The 17094-nt window shown below is 39.7% G+C and overlaps 13 non-coding genes across 13 annotated transcripts; all 13 read right to left on the minus strand.

Moving 5' to 3' along the window:
- Positions 1 to 6209: 6209 nt before the first annotated feature.
- trnai-aau (transfer RNA isoleucine (anticodon AAU)) lies at positions 6210 to 6283 on the minus strand. The gene has a single exon. It is a non-coding gene; the product is annotated as a tRNA-Ile (tRNA).
- A 605-nt stretch (positions 6284 to 6888) lies between these two features.
- trnar-ucg (transfer RNA arginine (anticodon UCG)) lies at positions 6889 to 6961 on the minus strand. Its single transcript has one exon. It is a non-coding gene; the product is annotated as a tRNA-Arg (tRNA).
- A 168-nt stretch (positions 6962 to 7129) lies between these two features.
- Positions 7130 to 7203, minus strand: trnai-aau (transfer RNA isoleucine (anticodon AAU)). Its single transcript has one exon. It is a non-coding gene; the product is annotated as a tRNA-Ile (tRNA).
- Positions 7204 to 8833: 1630 nt separating this feature from the next.
- trnai-aau (transfer RNA isoleucine (anticodon AAU)) lies at positions 8834 to 8907 on the minus strand. Its single transcript has one exon. It is a non-coding gene; the product is annotated as a tRNA-Ile (tRNA).
- Positions 8908 to 10197: 1290 nt separating this feature from the next.
- On the minus strand, positions 10198 to 10271 carry trnai-aau (transfer RNA isoleucine (anticodon AAU)). Its single transcript has one exon. It is a non-coding gene; the product is annotated as a tRNA-Ile (tRNA).
- Positions 10272 to 10876: 605 nt separating this feature from the next.
- trnar-ucg (transfer RNA arginine (anticodon UCG)) lies at positions 10877 to 10949 on the minus strand. Its single transcript has one exon. It is a non-coding gene; the product is annotated as a tRNA-Arg (tRNA).
- Positions 10950 to 12009: 1060 nt separating this feature from the next.
- trnai-aau (transfer RNA isoleucine (anticodon AAU)) lies at positions 12010 to 12083 on the minus strand. Its single transcript has one exon. It is a non-coding gene; the product is annotated as a tRNA-Ile (tRNA).
- A 757-nt stretch (positions 12084 to 12840) lies between these two features.
- trnai-aau (transfer RNA isoleucine (anticodon AAU)) lies at positions 12841 to 12914 on the minus strand. Its single transcript has one exon. It is a non-coding gene; the product is annotated as a tRNA-Ile (tRNA).
- Positions 12915 to 13519: 605 nt separating this feature from the next.
- On the minus strand, positions 13520 to 13592 carry trnar-ucg (transfer RNA arginine (anticodon UCG)). Its single transcript has one exon. It is a non-coding gene; the product is annotated as a tRNA-Arg (tRNA).
- A 612-nt stretch (positions 13593 to 14204) lies between these two features.
- Positions 14205 to 14278, minus strand: trnai-aau (transfer RNA isoleucine (anticodon AAU)). The gene has a single exon. It is a non-coding gene; the product is annotated as a tRNA-Ile (tRNA).
- A 605-nt stretch (positions 14279 to 14883) lies between these two features.
- trnar-ucg (transfer RNA arginine (anticodon UCG)) lies at positions 14884 to 14956 on the minus strand. Its single transcript has one exon. It is a non-coding gene; the product is annotated as a tRNA-Arg (tRNA).
- Positions 14957 to 15124: 168 nt separating this feature from the next.
- trnai-aau (transfer RNA isoleucine (anticodon AAU)) lies at positions 15125 to 15198 on the minus strand. Its single transcript has one exon. It is a non-coding gene; the product is annotated as a tRNA-Ile (tRNA).
- A 1720-nt stretch (positions 15199 to 16918) lies between these two features.
- Positions 16919 to 16992, minus strand: trnai-aau (transfer RNA isoleucine (anticodon AAU)). Its single transcript has one exon. It is a non-coding gene; the product is annotated as a tRNA-Ile (tRNA).
- Between the last annotated feature and the right edge of the window lie 102 nt (positions 16993 to 17094).

Consider the following 17094-nt stretch of genomic DNA (forward strand, 5'->3'; position numbering starts at 1 on the left):
GTGTGACAGAGAAATAGCCCATGTGGACAGCAAAAAACAACATGGAACATTATTCACGCTAATGACATTGTCCCATCAGCAGTAATCTAAAAATGATATATTTGTGAAAAAACAGAAGTCCGTGGCACACTGAAAATAACTTCACTATATTTTTATTGTGCGCGAACAACGCGTTTCACCTTTAGCTTCTTCCGGTTCGCCCAGCACAATCACCTGAAGAAGCTACAGGTGAAACGCGTTGTTCGCGCACAATAAAAATATAGTGAAGCTATTTTCAGTGTGCACAGACTTCTGTTTTTTCATGATTTGATCCTGCAACCGTGAGCACCTGGGAGCGTGTTTAGGCTGTGCACGGGGTACCCTGTTGACCATACATGATATATTTGTCTTTATTTAAACAGATAGCTACATAAAAGTGCAGCTTAACAATCCGTAATAGATCAAACATTTCAACTTGAGCAACACATCTGCTTGATGCTGTGTTGTTAAAGCCAACTCATGTTTAGAGTTCTTGACTTCTGATGCGTATCAGAAGTGATCAATCCAACTTCCATTCAACAAAAACTGTAAAAGTTGTTTTCTTCTCCTCTGGAGGACAGACCTAACAAAGCATTGCTTTTCACTTTTAAAAAATCTGCATCATGATTTTTTTATTTCGGTAAACTTAATCCCCGTTAATTGCAAGTACATCACAAAAAATCAATTTCTTTTTCGGGCTCATATCGCTGAAGTGAGTCGGATTGAAGCTGCTGTGTAACATATTCTGCTGTTGAATTGAGACTCTTCAGATGAACGGGATGAGCTGTTGCTTATAAAGCACCTCTTAACCTCTGAGTAAGAAGGTTGGTTGAGTGAACAACAGTGATTTTGATACCAGAGCCCACTTTTCAGTCTCCAAGACCTAGCCAAATCTTCCTTTAACCTTGAACAGGATCATTTCATCTGTGCTCTTTGTGGAGTTTGATTGACAGATTAAAGAACATAAGACTGGGCTCAGCTATTGGACCAGGACAAGAAGTTCCCACTGAAAGTAATGAATGATTTAAATATCTATGGTTTCATATCGTCTGAGCATATTTCATCTACTGAAGACTGATTTTATCAAAAACACGGTAGCTAGAAGCCCTTTTAAATGCTTTTACAATGAGAGTAGAAAAAGATGTATTTAGCTCATGCTTTGTTTATGAAAATGATCAATTAAGTGGAATTAACATATGCAATAATGTTTCAAAACGTAATAATTAAGGCCTTAAGAAATCCTGTAACACTAGAGGTTACAAATGACCACTGAAGCATTTTGTGAATTGCATGGTGGTTTGACCTTCCTTCTGTTCTGGTGATTTTAATGTTGAGAGAATAATGTGCAGCACCTCATCTTAAAGCTTGAAATAATTAAAATATGCAGATTAAGATGAATTAAAAGAGCAAGGCATGATAAAATGTTTTAATGATCACTTCATGGATTTGCTAAATGCTTCAAATTGAGTATAGTTGCTCCCTTTTTATTCCCCCCCCCCCCCAAAAAAAATCAAAGACTGTAACTTCTTGGATTTCATGATTGTTGTTGGGTCTAGTTTAATCTTAACTAACTAAAGCTGAGATGTCCAGTGTGTGTATGTGTATACTCATTCTGTAGACACATAGCTGTCATTCTGTGATCTGTCAGCATTACATCATTAGACAGAAAAGTTAGACATTTTTTTTATCAGATCCAGGCAACAGTTGATAAAAGTGCATTTACTGCAATGTCTTTTGTGCGACCCTGCTAATGAGCTCTTTTTTTTAATTAAGCAGGTTAATATAAATTCAATGAAAGAACAACATATTTATTTTATTCATGATTTTGCTGTTCATGATCTTTCCATTTCCCCATTGTCATGTTGTTTTTATAACAGTGAAGCCATTTTACCTACCAGACTGGGAGGAAAAATAGGACGGGGTACAAAGCCCCCTCTTGTGAGAAGGGCCCTGAAAATATCAAAATGAACATATGTGGATGAGTGACGACCCGTACACAAAGCCAGTGTACATTTGTGCAGAGCTCCTGAGCAGATTTTTATTAGGTTTAATCAATAAGATGTTGTGGCCTTGCTTTCTGTCTTTACTCATCTCTTTAAAATCTGTTTAATAGCAGCAGTGTGTACCTTCAGTTCGGTTAAGCAGTGAGATATGGGTAATTTAATTTTTGGATTTGAATCTCATCAGTAGCTACGGTAAGGCTTAAGTAGATTATACTTTAGGGGAAAGAAGAGATACCCATATAATTCAGATTCATAACAGCTGAATGAGAGGCTCAACTGCTCTCTGACTCTTTTGTCCGCCTCACTTAACCGTTGCCCTCTCTCACTCGCAGAGAACCTTTCTATTGTTCCTCTGCTGACACCTTGTGGCGGATTCATCATATTGTCTCAGGTCTGTAAAATTTGCACACATTAAAGATGACCTAGAGCCCTTTGTTTTTGTCTTCTGTATGAGTTATGTCAGAGTGGAGTCTTTGTAGACTGTTTCTTTGTAACATAAGGGACATCTCTTCAGCTATAATACAATTTGACTTTTATTTTACAAAGGCTCTAAGCAAACCTTAAATGGTATTCATTTATTTATTGCATTTTTATTTCATATATTTCACAAAAAAATAGAGGCAAAGAGAAAACGGATGCAGAACTCTAAATGTGTGTCAGTCTATAAAAGCCACTTCACCCTTTAAACTTCCCCTTAATCAGCTTTAGTTTAATTTAATCTAATTGGTCTCCTCAGTAAAGCAATCAAACAGTCAAACCCAAAACTAAGATTAGAAGGTTTTTATGTATGCACCGTTTCACTGTAGATGTCTGGTACAATATTTTCTACATTTTCCACAGGAAAGGAATCCAAATTAAAAACTTTATGAATCTCCACCGCTCAGAGACAAGTAGGGTATTTTCTGAGATATTATCTTTTTTTTTTTTTTGTAGTACATTTTTGTGTTGTTTAGATCAGGACTTGACTTGGAAGTTCACAATTTAATAAAAACTTTCAAATAGATGAAAAAAGCAAAAATATGAATCTCTTCACAATTTCACAACAGGTGTAACATTCAGCAAACCTACTGCAAAAAGAAAAAGGAAAAAATGCATACTATGAATTCTGGTCTTCATCTTACATCATTTTGGATCCAAATATCCAGGATCCAATGGAACAAACATTAAACCAGAATTACCTACTCTTTATAAATTCTGAATTACATTTTCATACAAATGTTTAGTGTCCCCAGGCCGCTCTGTTTGTTATCCTCAGAACATGGCACATTAATGAGTCAAAGCAACACATTCATTTAAAGTAAAAAAACAGGAAGTATTATATCAAGTTCTAAGGTGAGTTAACTATGGGAAAAAAATAACAACACGGGGTAGTTTGCACATACTTGATGATTTTTGTTTTTTTCTGCATTTGTTGCTGTAACTTTAGTCTTTGGGAGCCTGTTTGTCTTAAACCTCTTTGTTCATAGTTTGTTAGACATGACAACCTGTTGGACTATTTTCTCAACAAACTTTGTAGGAGAACTTATTGAGGTTCTAGAGCATTCCTGTTTAAAAAAAACTCCCTTTTGCAATATTTAAGACAAGAGAAAATATGAAGTCAGGCTGTGCAATATGTCGCATTGAAGGCAGCGAGCAGCGTTGAACTGCTAGTCTAACAACGATGATTTTAAATGTGTTTTAAATATGTAAAATAAATACTAATCCTAACATAAGAGACCGTGATTAACAGTTATACGAAGCTGATTATCAACCTGATAAGTCGAGTATTAATGTCCAAACTACAGCTTATTAAAAACATTTTTTTTCCCATCATTAGTTCACCTTAGAACTGACCTAATAACTCATGTTTTTTTCTCTTAACTGATTTTGTTGCTCCTACTCTTTCATGTGGCGAGTATAATAGTTTGAGAAGTTGTATTTCAGCTGCAGCTCTGACGATAACAGACAGAGCGGCATGGAGACACTAAACATTCATATGAAAATATAATTCAAAGCCATTAGAAGCTATTCATAATTTAACAACTTAAAAACACAACTCAAAGGCTCCAGTGCTTTTTTTTATTTTAGTCTCTGTTGAAAGATTAAGGATGATATCAATTTAAAAATAATCATTAATTTAGCGGACTATAATGTTATTATACAGGACACACGAAGGGTCTCTCTCCCTCCTCCCCCCTCTCGATGAGCTGTGGGAGCTCAACGATCAAAAGATCTGATTGATCAGTGTGCAGAGATTTCCACAGGTTGATCACATATCTCAAAAATAAGCAGCATAAGTTACCATGACGATATACCCAGGTAACAAGTGAACGATCTTTGTAGGATTGAAAACCCAGGGTTAAACCTGAAATTACCTCGCTATCCCCAAATCCCGCTTCGTAGTACAGGCCCAACCGAGAATAACATACCCAGGGTATCTTTGGGTTATCTGGCTACACTAACCCTAACATAAGAGATCCTGATTAACAGTTATAAGAAGCTGGTTATCAACCTGATAAATTACCCTCGAGTTTCCAAGAGCGCGTTCACATAAAAGGGGCGGAATTAGCTTACACTAACATATCACAAGCATAACTGCGTCTCCCGTCAGCAGATCGTCATATCTAACAAACTCTGAACAAACTATATTAATAATATAAAGATGTTTAAAACAAACAGGCTCACAGAGACTAAAGTTACACAGCTGCGGGAAAAATTCAGGGAGAACAATTGGCAGTTAAAAGAAAATTTGGTCAGTATTAATGTGCAAACTACGGCTTATTGAAAAAAAAAAAATTCCCATCATTAGTTCACGTTAGAACTGACGAAAATAACTCCTGTTTTTTCTCTGAACTGAATTTGTTGCTCCCACTCTTTCATGTGACGATTATAACAGCTTGAGAAGTTATAGTTCAGCTGCAGTTCTGACGATAACAGACAAAGCGGTATGGAGACACTAAACATTAATAAGATAATAGAATTCAAAGCCATAAGAAGATATTTAAAATTTAACATCTTAAAACACAACTCAAAGGCTCCGGTGCTTTTTTTAGTCTCTGTTGAAGGATTAAGGATGATATCAGTTAAAAAATAATCATTAACTTAGCGGACTACAATGTTATTATATGGGACACATGAAGGGTCTCTCTCTCCCTCCTCCCCCCTCTCCATGAGCTGTGGGAGCTCCACAATCAAAAGATCTGATTGGTTGGTGTGCGGAGAGTTGCACAGGTTGATCTCATATCTCGAATATAATCTGCTCCGGAGGGTTAAGCGAGTTAACTTCAGGGTTAACACTGTATTTTTTGTGCTTTCTCTCTTCTATGGAATGTATTACAGTATATGTATCATTCGGTAATTGGCCAGTATGGGGATTGAACCCATGACCTTGGTGTTATTAGCACCATGCTCTAACCATAGCTAACCAGCCTGCCTTGACTATCCTTATAACAAACTTTGTCAGAGAACTTAATCCAGCTAGAGTGGACAATTTATACACTTGGGGTTCTTACCGTCAACAAAGCTAACCATGAAGGGACTGGAACCCTCAATCTTCTGATTTGAAGTCAGACGCCTTGCCCATTAGGCCATGTGGTCCCTGTAACTGCATAATTCTTTAGATTTCAGTACCAAACAAGAAATCAATACATTTCATAGGGTAAGGAAAACAGTATCGAAAACTGGTCTCAGTCGAAGGTAAGGGTTCAAATGGGATTCTTTGTTTCCTCTTTGGAGAATTAGAATTGGTGTCTTTTTCAAAGTAAATGGCCAGTATGGGGATTGAACCCATGACCTTGGCGTTATTAGCACCATGCTCTAACCATAGCTAACCAGCCTGCCTTGACTATCCTCATAACAAACTTTGTCAGAGAACTTAATCCAGCTAGATTGGACAATTTATACACTTGGGGTTCTTACCGTCAACAAAGCTAACGTGTCAACCACGAAGGGACACGAACCCTCAATCTTCTGATTCGAAGTCAGACGCCTTGTCCACGTGGTCCTTGTAACGACATAATTCTTTAGATATCCCTACCAAACAAGAAATCAATACATTTCAGAGGGTAAGGAGAACACTATTGAAAACTGGTCTCAGTTGAAGGTAAGGAAAACACTATTGAAAACTGGTCTCAGTCAAAGGTAAGGGTTCAAATGGGATTCTTTGTTTCCTCCTTGGAGAATTAGAATTGGTGTCTTTTTCAAAGTTAATGGCCAGTATGGGGATTGAACCCATGACCTTGGCGTTATTAGCACCACGCTCTAACCATCTGAGCTAACCGGCCTCTGGTGGGCTACTTTCCCGACAAAATTTGTCGGAGAATTTAATCCAGCCAGAGTGAACAATTTATACACTTGAGGTTCTTTCCTTCAATAGAGCTAACCTGTCAACCACAAAGGGACTCAAAACCTCAATCTTCTGATCTGAAGTCAGATGACATGTCCATTAGGCCATGTGGTCACTGTAACTGGATACTTTCCTTTCCTCTTGATTTTTTTCTAGAAAGAGTTGACAAGAATCAAACAAGGAAAGGAATTCTTTTCTTCAGGGGCGGTTATGAATCAAGGAAGGTTATTGAGTGACTTGTTTACTCCTTAGACTGGATTAAGTAATGTTATCTTTCAGTCTTTGGGGATTTCACCATACTTGACGGTGAAGATTCTCAGTATTTTTTGTGCTTTCTCTCTTCTATGGAATGTATTACAGTATATGTATCATTCAGTAATTGGCCAGTAACACCTTGGTGTTATTAGCACCATGCTCTAACCATAGCTAACCAGCCTGCCTTGACTATCCTTATAACAAACTTTGTCAGAGAACTTAATCCAGCTAGAGTGGACAATTTATACACTTACTGTGTATTACCGGGGTTCTTACCGTCAACAAAGCTAACCACGAAGGGACTCGAACCCTCAATCTTCTGATTCGAAGTCAGACGCCTTGTCCATTAGGCCACGTGGTCCCTGTAATTGCACAATTCTTTAGATATCCCTACCAAACAAGAAATCAGTACATTTCAGAGGGTAAGGAAAACACTATTGAAAACTGGTCTCAGTCAAAGGTAAGGGTTCAAATGGGATTCTTTGTTTCCTCCTTGGAGAATTAGAATTGGTGTCTTTTTCAAAGTAAATGGCGTGTATGGGGATTGAACCCATGACCTTGGCATTATTAGCACCACGCTCTAACCATCTGAGCTAACCGGCCTCTGGTGGGCTACTTTCCCGACAAAATTTGTCGGAGAACTTAATCCAGCCAGAGTGAACAATTTATACACTTGGGGTTCTTACCGTCAACAAAGCTAACGTGTCAACCACGAAGGGACACGAAGCCTCAATCTTCTGATTCGAAGTCAGACGCCTTGTCCACGTGGTCCTTGTAACGACATAATTCTTTAGATATCCCTACCAAACAAGAAATCAATACATTTCAGAGGGTAAGGAGAACACTATTGAAAACTGGTCTCAGTTGAAGGTAAGGAAAACACTTTTGAAAACTGGTCTCAGTCAAAGGTAAGGGTTCAAATGGGATTCTTTGTTTCCTCCTTGGAGAATTAGAATTGGTGTCTTTTTCAAAGTAAATGGCCAGTATGGGGATTGAACCCATGACCTTGGCTTTATTAGCACCATGCTCTAACCATAGCTAACCAGCCTGCCTTGACTATCCTCATAACAAACTTTGTCAGAGAACTTAATCCAGCTAGATTGGACAATTTATACACTTGGGGTTCTTACCGTCAACAAAGCTAACGTGTCAACCACGAAGGGACACGAACCCTCAATCTTCTGATTCGAAGTCAGACGCCTTGTCCACGTGGTCCTTGTAACGACATAATTCTTTAGATATCCCTACCAAACAAGAAATCAATACATTTCAGAGGGTAAGGAGAACACTATTGAAAACTGGTCTCAGTTGAAGGTAAGGAAAACACTATTGAAAACTGGTCTCAGTCAAAGGTAAGGGTTCAAATGGGATTCTTTGTTTCCTCCTTGGAGAATTAGAATTGGTGTCTTTTTCAAAGTAAATGGCCAGTATGGGGATTGAACCCATGACCTTGGCGTTATTAGCACCATGCTCTAACCATAGCTAACCAGCCTGCCTTGACTATCCTCATAACAAACTTTGTCAGAGAACTTAATCCAGCTAGATTGGACAATTTATACACTTGGGGTTCTTACCGTCAACAAAGCTAACGTGTCAACCACGAAGGGACACGAACCCTCAATCTTCTGATTCGAAGTCAGACGCCTTGTCCACGTGGTCCTTGTAACGACATAATTCTTTAGATATCCCTACCAAACAAGAAATAAATACATTTCAGAGGGTAAGGAGAACACTATTGAAAACTGGTCTCAGTCAAAGGTAAGGGTTCAAATGGGATTCTTTGTTTCCTCCTTGGAGAATTAGAATTGGTGTCTTTTTCAAAGTAAATGGCCAGTATGGGGATTGAACCCATGACCTTGGCGTTATTAGCACCATGCTCTAACCATAGCTAACCAGCCTGCCTTGACTATCCTCATAACAAACTTTGTCAGAGAACTTAATCCAGCTAGATTGGACAATTTATACACTTGGGGTTCTTACCGTCAACAAAGCTAACGTGTCAACCACGAAGGGACACGAACCCTCAATCTTCTGATTCGAAGTCAGACGCCTTGTCCACGTGGTCCTTGTAACGACATAATTCTTTAGATATCCCTACCAAACAAGAAATAAATACATTTCAGAGGGTAAGGAGAACACTATTGAAAACTGGTCTCAGTCAAAGGTAAGGGTTCAAATGGGATTCTTTGTTTCCTCCTTGGAGAATTAGAATTGGTATCTTTTTCAAAGTTAATGGCCAGTATGGGGATTGAACCCATGACCTTGGCGTTATTAGCACCACGCTCTAACCATCTGAGCTAACCGGCCTCTGGTGGGCTACTTTCCCGACAAAATTTGTCGGAGAATTTAATCCAGCCAGAGTGAACAATTTATACACTTGAGGTTCTTTCCTTCAATAGAGCTAACCTGTCAACCACAAAGGGACTCAAAACCTCAATCTTCTGATCTGAAGTCAGATGACATGTCCATTAGGCCATGTGGTCACTGTAACTGGATACTTTCCTTTCCTCTTGATTTTTTTCTAGAAAGAGTTGACAAGAATCAAACAAGGAAAGGAATTCTTTTCTTCAGGGGCGGTTATGAATCAAGGAAGGTTATTGAGTGACTTGTTTACTCCTTAGACTGGATTAAGTAATGTTATCTTTCAGTCTTTGGGGATTTCACCATACTTGACGGTGAAGATCCTCAGTATTTTTTGTGCTTTCTCTCTTCTATGGAATGTATTACAGTATATGTATCATTCAGTAATTGGCCAGTAACACCTTGGTGTTATTAGCACCATGCTCTAACCATAGCTAACCAGCCTGCCTTGACTATCCTTATAACAAACTTTGTCAGAGAACTTAATCCAGCTAGAGTGGACAATTTATACACTTACTGTGTATTACCGGGGTTCTTACCGTCAACAAAGCTAACCACGAGGGGACTCGAACCCTCAATCTTCTGATTCGAAGTCAGACGCCTTGTCCATTACGCCACGTGGTCCCTGTAATTGCACAATTCTTTAGATATCCCTACCAAACAAGAAATCAATACATTTCAGAGGGTAAGGAAAACACTATTGAAAACTGGTCTCAGTCAAAGGTAAGGGTTCAAATGGGATTCTTTGTTTCCTCCTTGGAGAATTAGAATTGGTGTCTTTTTCAAAGTAAATGGCCAGTATGGGGATTGAACCCATGACCTTGGCGTTATTAGCACCATGCTCTAACCATAGCTAACCAGCCTGCCTTGACTATCCTCATAACAAACTTTGTCAGAGAACTTAATCCAGCTAGATTGGACAATTTATACACTTGGGGTTCTTACCGTCAACAAAGCTAACGTGTCAACCACGAAGGGACACGAACCCTCAATCTTCTGATTCGAAGTCAGACGCCTTGTCCACGTGGTCCTTGTAACGACATAATTCTTTAGATATCCCTACCAAACAAGAAATCAATACATTTCAGAGGGTAAGGAGAACACTATTGAAAACTGGTCTCAGTTGAAGGTAAGGAAAACACTATTGAAAACTGGTCTCAGTCAAAGGTAAGGGTTCAAATGGGATTCTTTGTTTCCTCCTTGGAGAATTAGAATTGGTGTCTTTTTCAAAGTAAATGGCCAGTATGGGGATTGAACCCATGACCTTGGCGTTATTAGCACCATGCTCTAACCATCTGAGCTAACCGGCCTCTGGTGGGCTACTTTCCCGACAAAATTTGTCGGAGAATTTAATCCAGCCAGAGTGAACAATTTATACACTTGAGGTTCTTTCCTTCAATAGAGCTAACCTGTCAACCACAAAGGGACTCAAAACCTCAATCTTCTGATCTGAAGTCAGATGACATGTCCATTAGGCCATGTGGTCACTGTAACTGGATACTTTCCTTTCCTCTTGATTTTTTTCTAGAAAGAGTTGACAAGAATCAAACAAGGAAAGGAATTCTTTTCTTCAGGGGCGGTTATGAATCAAGGAAGGTTATTGAGTGACTTGTTTACTCCTTAGACTGGATTAAGTAATGTTATCTTTCAGTCTTTGGGGATTTCACCATACTTGACGGTGAAGATTCTCAGTATTTTTTGTGCTTTCTCTCTTCTATGGAATGTATTACAGTATATGTATCATTCAGTAATTGGCCAGTAACACCTTGGTGTTATTAGCACCATGCTCTAACCATAGCTAACCAGCCTGCCTTGACTATCCTTATAACAAACTTTGTCAGAGAACTTAATCCAGCTAGAGTGGACAATTTATACACTTACTGTGTATTACCGGGGTTCTTACCGTCAACAAAGCTAACCACGAAGGGACTCGAACCCTCAATCTTCTGATTCGAAGTCAGACGCCTTGTCCATTAGGCCACGTGGTCCCTGTAATTGCACAATTCTTTAGATATCCCTACCAAACAAGAAATCAGTACATTTCAGAGGGTAAGGAAAACACTATTGAAAACTGGTCTCAGTCAAAGGTAAGGGTTCAAATGGGATTCTTTGTTTCCTCCTTGGAGAATTAGAATTGGTGTTTTTTTCAAAGTAAATGGCGTGTATGGGGATTGAACCCATGACTTTGGCATTATTAGCACCACACTCTAACCATCTGAGCTAACCGGCCTCTGGTGGGCTACTTTCCCGACAAAATTTGTCGGAGAACTTAATCCAGCCAGAGTGAACAATTTATACACTTGGGGTTCTTACCGTCAACAAAGCTAACGTGTCAACCACGAAGGGACACGAACCCTCAATCTTCTGATTCGAAGTCAGACGCCTTGTCCACGTGGTCCTTGTAACGACATAATTCTTTAGATATCCCTACCAAACAAGAAATCAATACATTTCAGAGGGTAAGGAGAACACTATTGAAAACTGGTCTCAGTTGAAGGTAAGGAAAACACTATTGAAAACTGGTCTCAGTCAAAGGTAAGGGTTCAAATGGGATTCTTTGTTTCCTCCTTGGAGAATTAGAATTGGTGTCTTTTTCAAAGTAAATGGCCAGTATGGGGATTGAACCCATGACCTTGGTGTTATTAGCACCATGCTCTAACCATAGCTAACCAGCCTGCCTTGACTATCCTCATAACAAACTTTGTCAGAGAACTTAATCCAGCTAGATTGGACAATTTATACACTTGGGGTTCTTACCGTCAACAAAGCTAACGTGTCAACCACGAAGGGACACGAACCCTCAATCTTCTGATTCGAAGTCAGACGCCTTGTCCACGTGGTCCTTGTAACGACATAATTCTTTAGATATCCCTACCAAACAAGAAATAAATACATTTCAGAGGGTAAGGAGAACACTATTGAAAACTGGTCTCAGTCAAAGGTAAGGAAAACACTATTGAAAACTGGTCTCAGTCAAAGGTAAGGGTTCAAATGGGATTCTTTGTTTCCTCCTTGGAGAATTAGAATTGGTGTCTTTTTCAAAGTAAATGGCCAGTATGGGGATTGAACCCATGACCTTGGCGTTATTAGCACCATGCTCTAACCATCTGAGCTAACCGGCCTCTGGTGGGCTACTTTCCCGACAAAATTTGTCGGAGAACTTAATCCAGCCAGAGTGAACAATTTATACACTTGAGGTTCTTTCCTTCAATAGAGCTAACCTGTCAACCACAAAGGGACTCAAAACCTCAATCTTCTGATCTGAAGTCAGATGACATGTCCATTAGGCCATGTGGTCACTGTAACTGGATACTTTCCTTTCCTCTTGATTTTTTTCTAGAAAGAGTTGACAAGAATCAAACAAGGAAAGGAATTCTTTTCTTCAGGGGCGGTTATGAATCAAGGAAGGTTATTGAGTGACTTGTTTACTCCTTAGACTGGATTAAGTAATGTTATCTTTCAGTCTTTGGGGATTTCACCATACTTGTATACCAGTAACACCTTGGTGTTATTAGCACCATGCTCTAACCATAGCTAACCAGCCTGCCTTGACTATCCTTATAACAAACTTTGTCAGAGAACTTAATCCAGCTAGATTGGACAATTTATACACTTGGGGTTCTTACCGTCAACAAAGCTAACGTGTCAACCACGAAGGGACACGAACCCTCAATCTTCTGATTCGAAGTCAGACGCCTTGTCCACGTGGTCCTTGTAACGACATAATTCTTTAGATATCCCTACCAAACAAGAAATAAATACATTTCAGAGGGTAAGGAGAACACTATTGAAAACTGGTCTCAGTCAAAGGTAAGGGTTCAAATGGGATTCTTTGTTTCCTCCTTGGAGAATTAGAATTGGTATCTTTTTCAAAGTTAATGGCCAGTATGGGGATTGAACCCATGACCTTGGCGTTATTAGCACCACGCTCTAACCATCTGAGCTAACCGGCCTCTGGTGGGCTACTTTCCCGACAAAATTTGTCGGAGAATTTAATCCAGCCAGAGTGAACAATTTATACACTTGAGGTTCTTTCCTTCAATAGAGCTAACCTGTCAACCACAAAGGGACTCAAAACCTCAATCTTCTGATCTGAAGTCAGATGACATGTCCATTAGGCCATGTGGTCACTGTAACTGGATACTTTCCTTTCCTCTTGATTTTTTTCTAGAAAGAGTTGACAAGAAACAAACAAGGAAAGGAATTCTTTTCTTCAGGGGCGGTTATGAATCAAGGAAGGTTATTGAGTGACTTGTTTACTCCTTAGACTGGATTAAGTAATGTTATCTTTCAGTCTTTGGGGATTTCACCATACTTGACGGTGAAGATCCTCAGTATTTTTTGTGCTTTCTCTCTTCTATGGAATGTATTACAGTATATGTATCATTCAGTAATTGGCCAGTAACACCTTGGTGTTATTAGCACCATGGTCTAACCATAGCTAACCAGCCTGCCTTGACTATCCTTATAACAAACTTTGTCAGAGAACTTAATCCAGCTAGAGTGGACAATTTATACACTTACTGTGTATTACCGGGGTTCTTACCGTCAACAAAGCTAACCACGAGGGGACTCGAACCCTCAATCTTCTGATTCGAAGTCAGACGCCTTGTCCATTAGGCCACGTGGTCCCTGTAATTGCACAATTCTTTAGATATCCCTACCAAACAAGAAATCAATACATTTCAGAGGGTAAGGAAAACACTATTGAAAACTGGTCTCAGTCAAAGGTAAGGGTTCAAATGGGATTCTTTGTTTCCTCCTTGGAGAATTAGAATTGGTGTCTTTTTCAAAGTAAATGGCCAGTATGGGGATTGAACCCATGACCTTGGCGTTATTAGCACCATGCTCTAACCATAGCTAACCAGCCTGCCTTGACTATCCTCATAACAAACTTTGTCAGAGAACTTAATCCAGCTAGATTGGACAATTTATACACTTGGGGTTCTTACCGTCAACAAAGCTAACGTGTCAACCACGAAGGGACACGAACCCTCAATCTTCTGATTCGAAGTCAGACGCCTTGTCCACGTGGTCCTTGTAACGACATAATTCTTTAGATATCCCTACCAAACAAGAAATCAATACATTTCAGAGGGTAAGGAGAACACTATTGAAAACTGGTCTCAGTTGAAGGTAAGGAAAACACTATTGAAAACTGGTCTCAGTCAAAGGTAAGGGTTCAAATGGGATTCTTTGTTTCCTCCTTGGAGAATTAGAATTGGTGTCTTTTTCAAAGTAAATGGCCAGTATGGGGATTGAACCCATGACCTTGGTGTTATTAGCACCATGCTCTAACCATCTGAGCTAACCGGCCTCTGGTGGGCTACTTTCCCGACAAAATTTGTCGGAGAATTTAATCCAGCCAGAGTGAACAATTTATACACTTGAGGTTCTTTCCTTCAATAGACCTAACCTGTCAACCACAAAGGGACTCAAAACCTCAATCTTCTGATCTGAAGTCAGATGACATGTCCATTAGGCCATGTGGTCACTGTAACTGGATACTTTCCTTTCCTCTTGATTTTTTTCTAGAAAGAGTTGACAAGAATCAAACAAGGAAAGGAATTCTTTTCTTCAGGGGCGGTTATGAATCAAGGAAGGTTATTGAGTGACTTGTTTACTCCTTAGACTGGATTAAGTAATGTTATCTTTCAGTCTTTGGGGATTTCACCATACTTGACGGTGAAGATTCTCAGTATTTTTTGTGCTTTCTCTCTTCTATGGAATGTATTACAGTATATGTATCATTCAGTAATTGGCCAGTAACACCTTGGTGTTATTAGCACCATGCTCTAACCATAGCTAACCAGCCTGCCTTGACTATCCTTATAACAAACTTTGTCAGAGAACTTAATCCAGCTAGAGTGGACAATTTATACACTTACTGTGTATTACCGGGGTTCTTACCGTCAACAAAGCTAACCACGAAGGGACTCGAACCCTCAATCTTCTGATTCGAAGTCAGACGCCTTGTCCATTAGGCCACGTGGTCCCTGTAATTGCACAATTCTTTAGATATCCCTACCAAACAAGAAATCAGTACATTTCAGAGGGTAAGGAAAACACTATTGAAAACTGGTCTCAGTCAAAGGTAAGGGTTCAAATGGGATTCTTTGTTTCCTCCTTGGAGAATTAGAATTGGTGTCTTTTTCAAAGTAAATGGCGTGTATGGGGATTGAACCCATGACCTTGGCATTATTAGCACCACACTCTAACCATCTGAGCTAACCGGCCTCTGGTGGGCTACTTTCCCGACAAAATTTGTCGGAGAACTTAATCCAGCCAGAGTGAACAATTTATACACTTGGGGTTCTTACCGTCAACAAAGCTAACGTGTCAACCACGAAGGGACACGAACCCTCAATCTTCTGATTCGAAGTCAGACGCCTTGTCCACGTGGCCTTGTCCACGTGGTCCTTGTAACGACATAATTCTTTAGATATCCCTACCAAACAAGAAATAAATACATTTCAGAGGGTAAGGAGAACACTATTGAAAACTGGTCTCAGTCAAAGGTAAGGAAAACACTATTGAAAACTGGTCTCAGTCAAAGGTAAGGGTTCAAATGGGATTCTTTGTTTCCTCCTTGGAGAATTAGAATTGGTGTCTTTTTCAAAGTAAATGGCCAGTATGGGGATTGAACCCATGACCTTGGCGTTATTAGCACCATGCTCTAACCATAGCTAACCAGCCTGCCTTGACTATCCTCATAACAAACTTTGTCAGAGAACTTAATCCAGCTAGATTGGACAATTTATACACTTGGGGTTCTTACCGTCAACAAAGCTAACGTGTCAACCACGAAGGGACACGAACCCTCAATCTTCTGATTCGAAGTCAGACGCCTTGTCCACGTGGTCCTTGTAACGACATAATTCTTTAGATATCCCTACCAAACAAGAAATCAATACATTTCAGAGGGTAAGGAGAACACTATTGAAAACTGGTCTCAGTTGAAGGTAAGGAAAACACTATTGAAAACTGGTCTCAGTCAAAGGTAAGGAAAACACTTTTGAAAACTGGTCTCAGTCAAAGGTAAGGGTTCAAATGGGATTCTTTGTTTCCTCCTTGGAGAATTAGAATTGGTGTCTTTTTCAAAGTAAATGGCCAGTATGGGGATTGAACCCATGACCTTGGCTTTATTAGCACCATGCTCTAACCATAGCTAACCAGCCTGCCTTGACTATCCTCATAACAAACTTTGTCAGAGAACTTAATCCAGCTAGATTGGACAATTTATACACTTGGGGTTCTTACCGTCAACAAAGCTAACGTGTCAACCACGAAGGGACACGAACCCTCAATCTTCTGATTCGAAGTCAGACGCCTTGTCCACGTGGTCCTTGTAACGACATAATTCTTTAGATATCCCTACCAAACAAGAAATCAATACATTTCAGAGGGTAAGGAGAACACTATTGAAAACTGGTCTCAGTTGAAGGTAAGGAAAACACTATTGAAAACTGGTCTCAGTCAAAGGTAAGGGTTCAAATGGGATTCTTTGTTTCCTCCTTGGAGAATTAGAATTGGTGTCTTTTTCAAAGTAAATGGCCAGTATGGGGATTGAACCCATGACCTTGGCGTTATTAGCACCATGCTCTAACCATAGCTAACCAGCCTGCCTTGACTATCCTCATAACAAACTTTGTCAGAGAACTTAATCCAGCTAGATTGGACAATTTATACACTTGGGGTTCTTACCGTCAACAAAGCTAACGTGTCAACCACGAAGGGACACGAACCCTCAATCTTCTGATTCGAAGTCAGACGCCTTGTCCACGTGGTCCTTGTAACGACATAATTCTTTAGATATCCCTACCAAACAAGAAATCAATACATTTCAGAGGGTAAGGAGAACACTATTGAAAACTGGTCTCAGTCAAAGGTAAGGGTTCAAATGGGATTCTTTGTTTCCTCCTTGGAGAATTAGAATTGGTATCTTTTTCAAAGTTAATGGCCAGTATGGGGATTGAACCCATGACCTTGGCGTTATTAGCACCACGCTCTAACCATCTGAGCTAACCGGCCTCTGGTGGGTTACTTTCCCGACAAAATTTGTCGGAGAATTTAATCCAGCCAGAGTGAACAATTTATACACTTGAGGTTCTTTCCTTCAATAGAGCTAACCTG

Source organism: Labrus bergylta, chromosome 10 (genome assembly GCF_963930695.1).
Source record: "Labrus bergylta chromosome 10, fLabBer1.1, whole genome shotgun sequence".
NCBI lineage: Eukaryota > Metazoa > Chordata > Actinopteri > Labriformes > Labridae > Labrus > Labrus bergylta.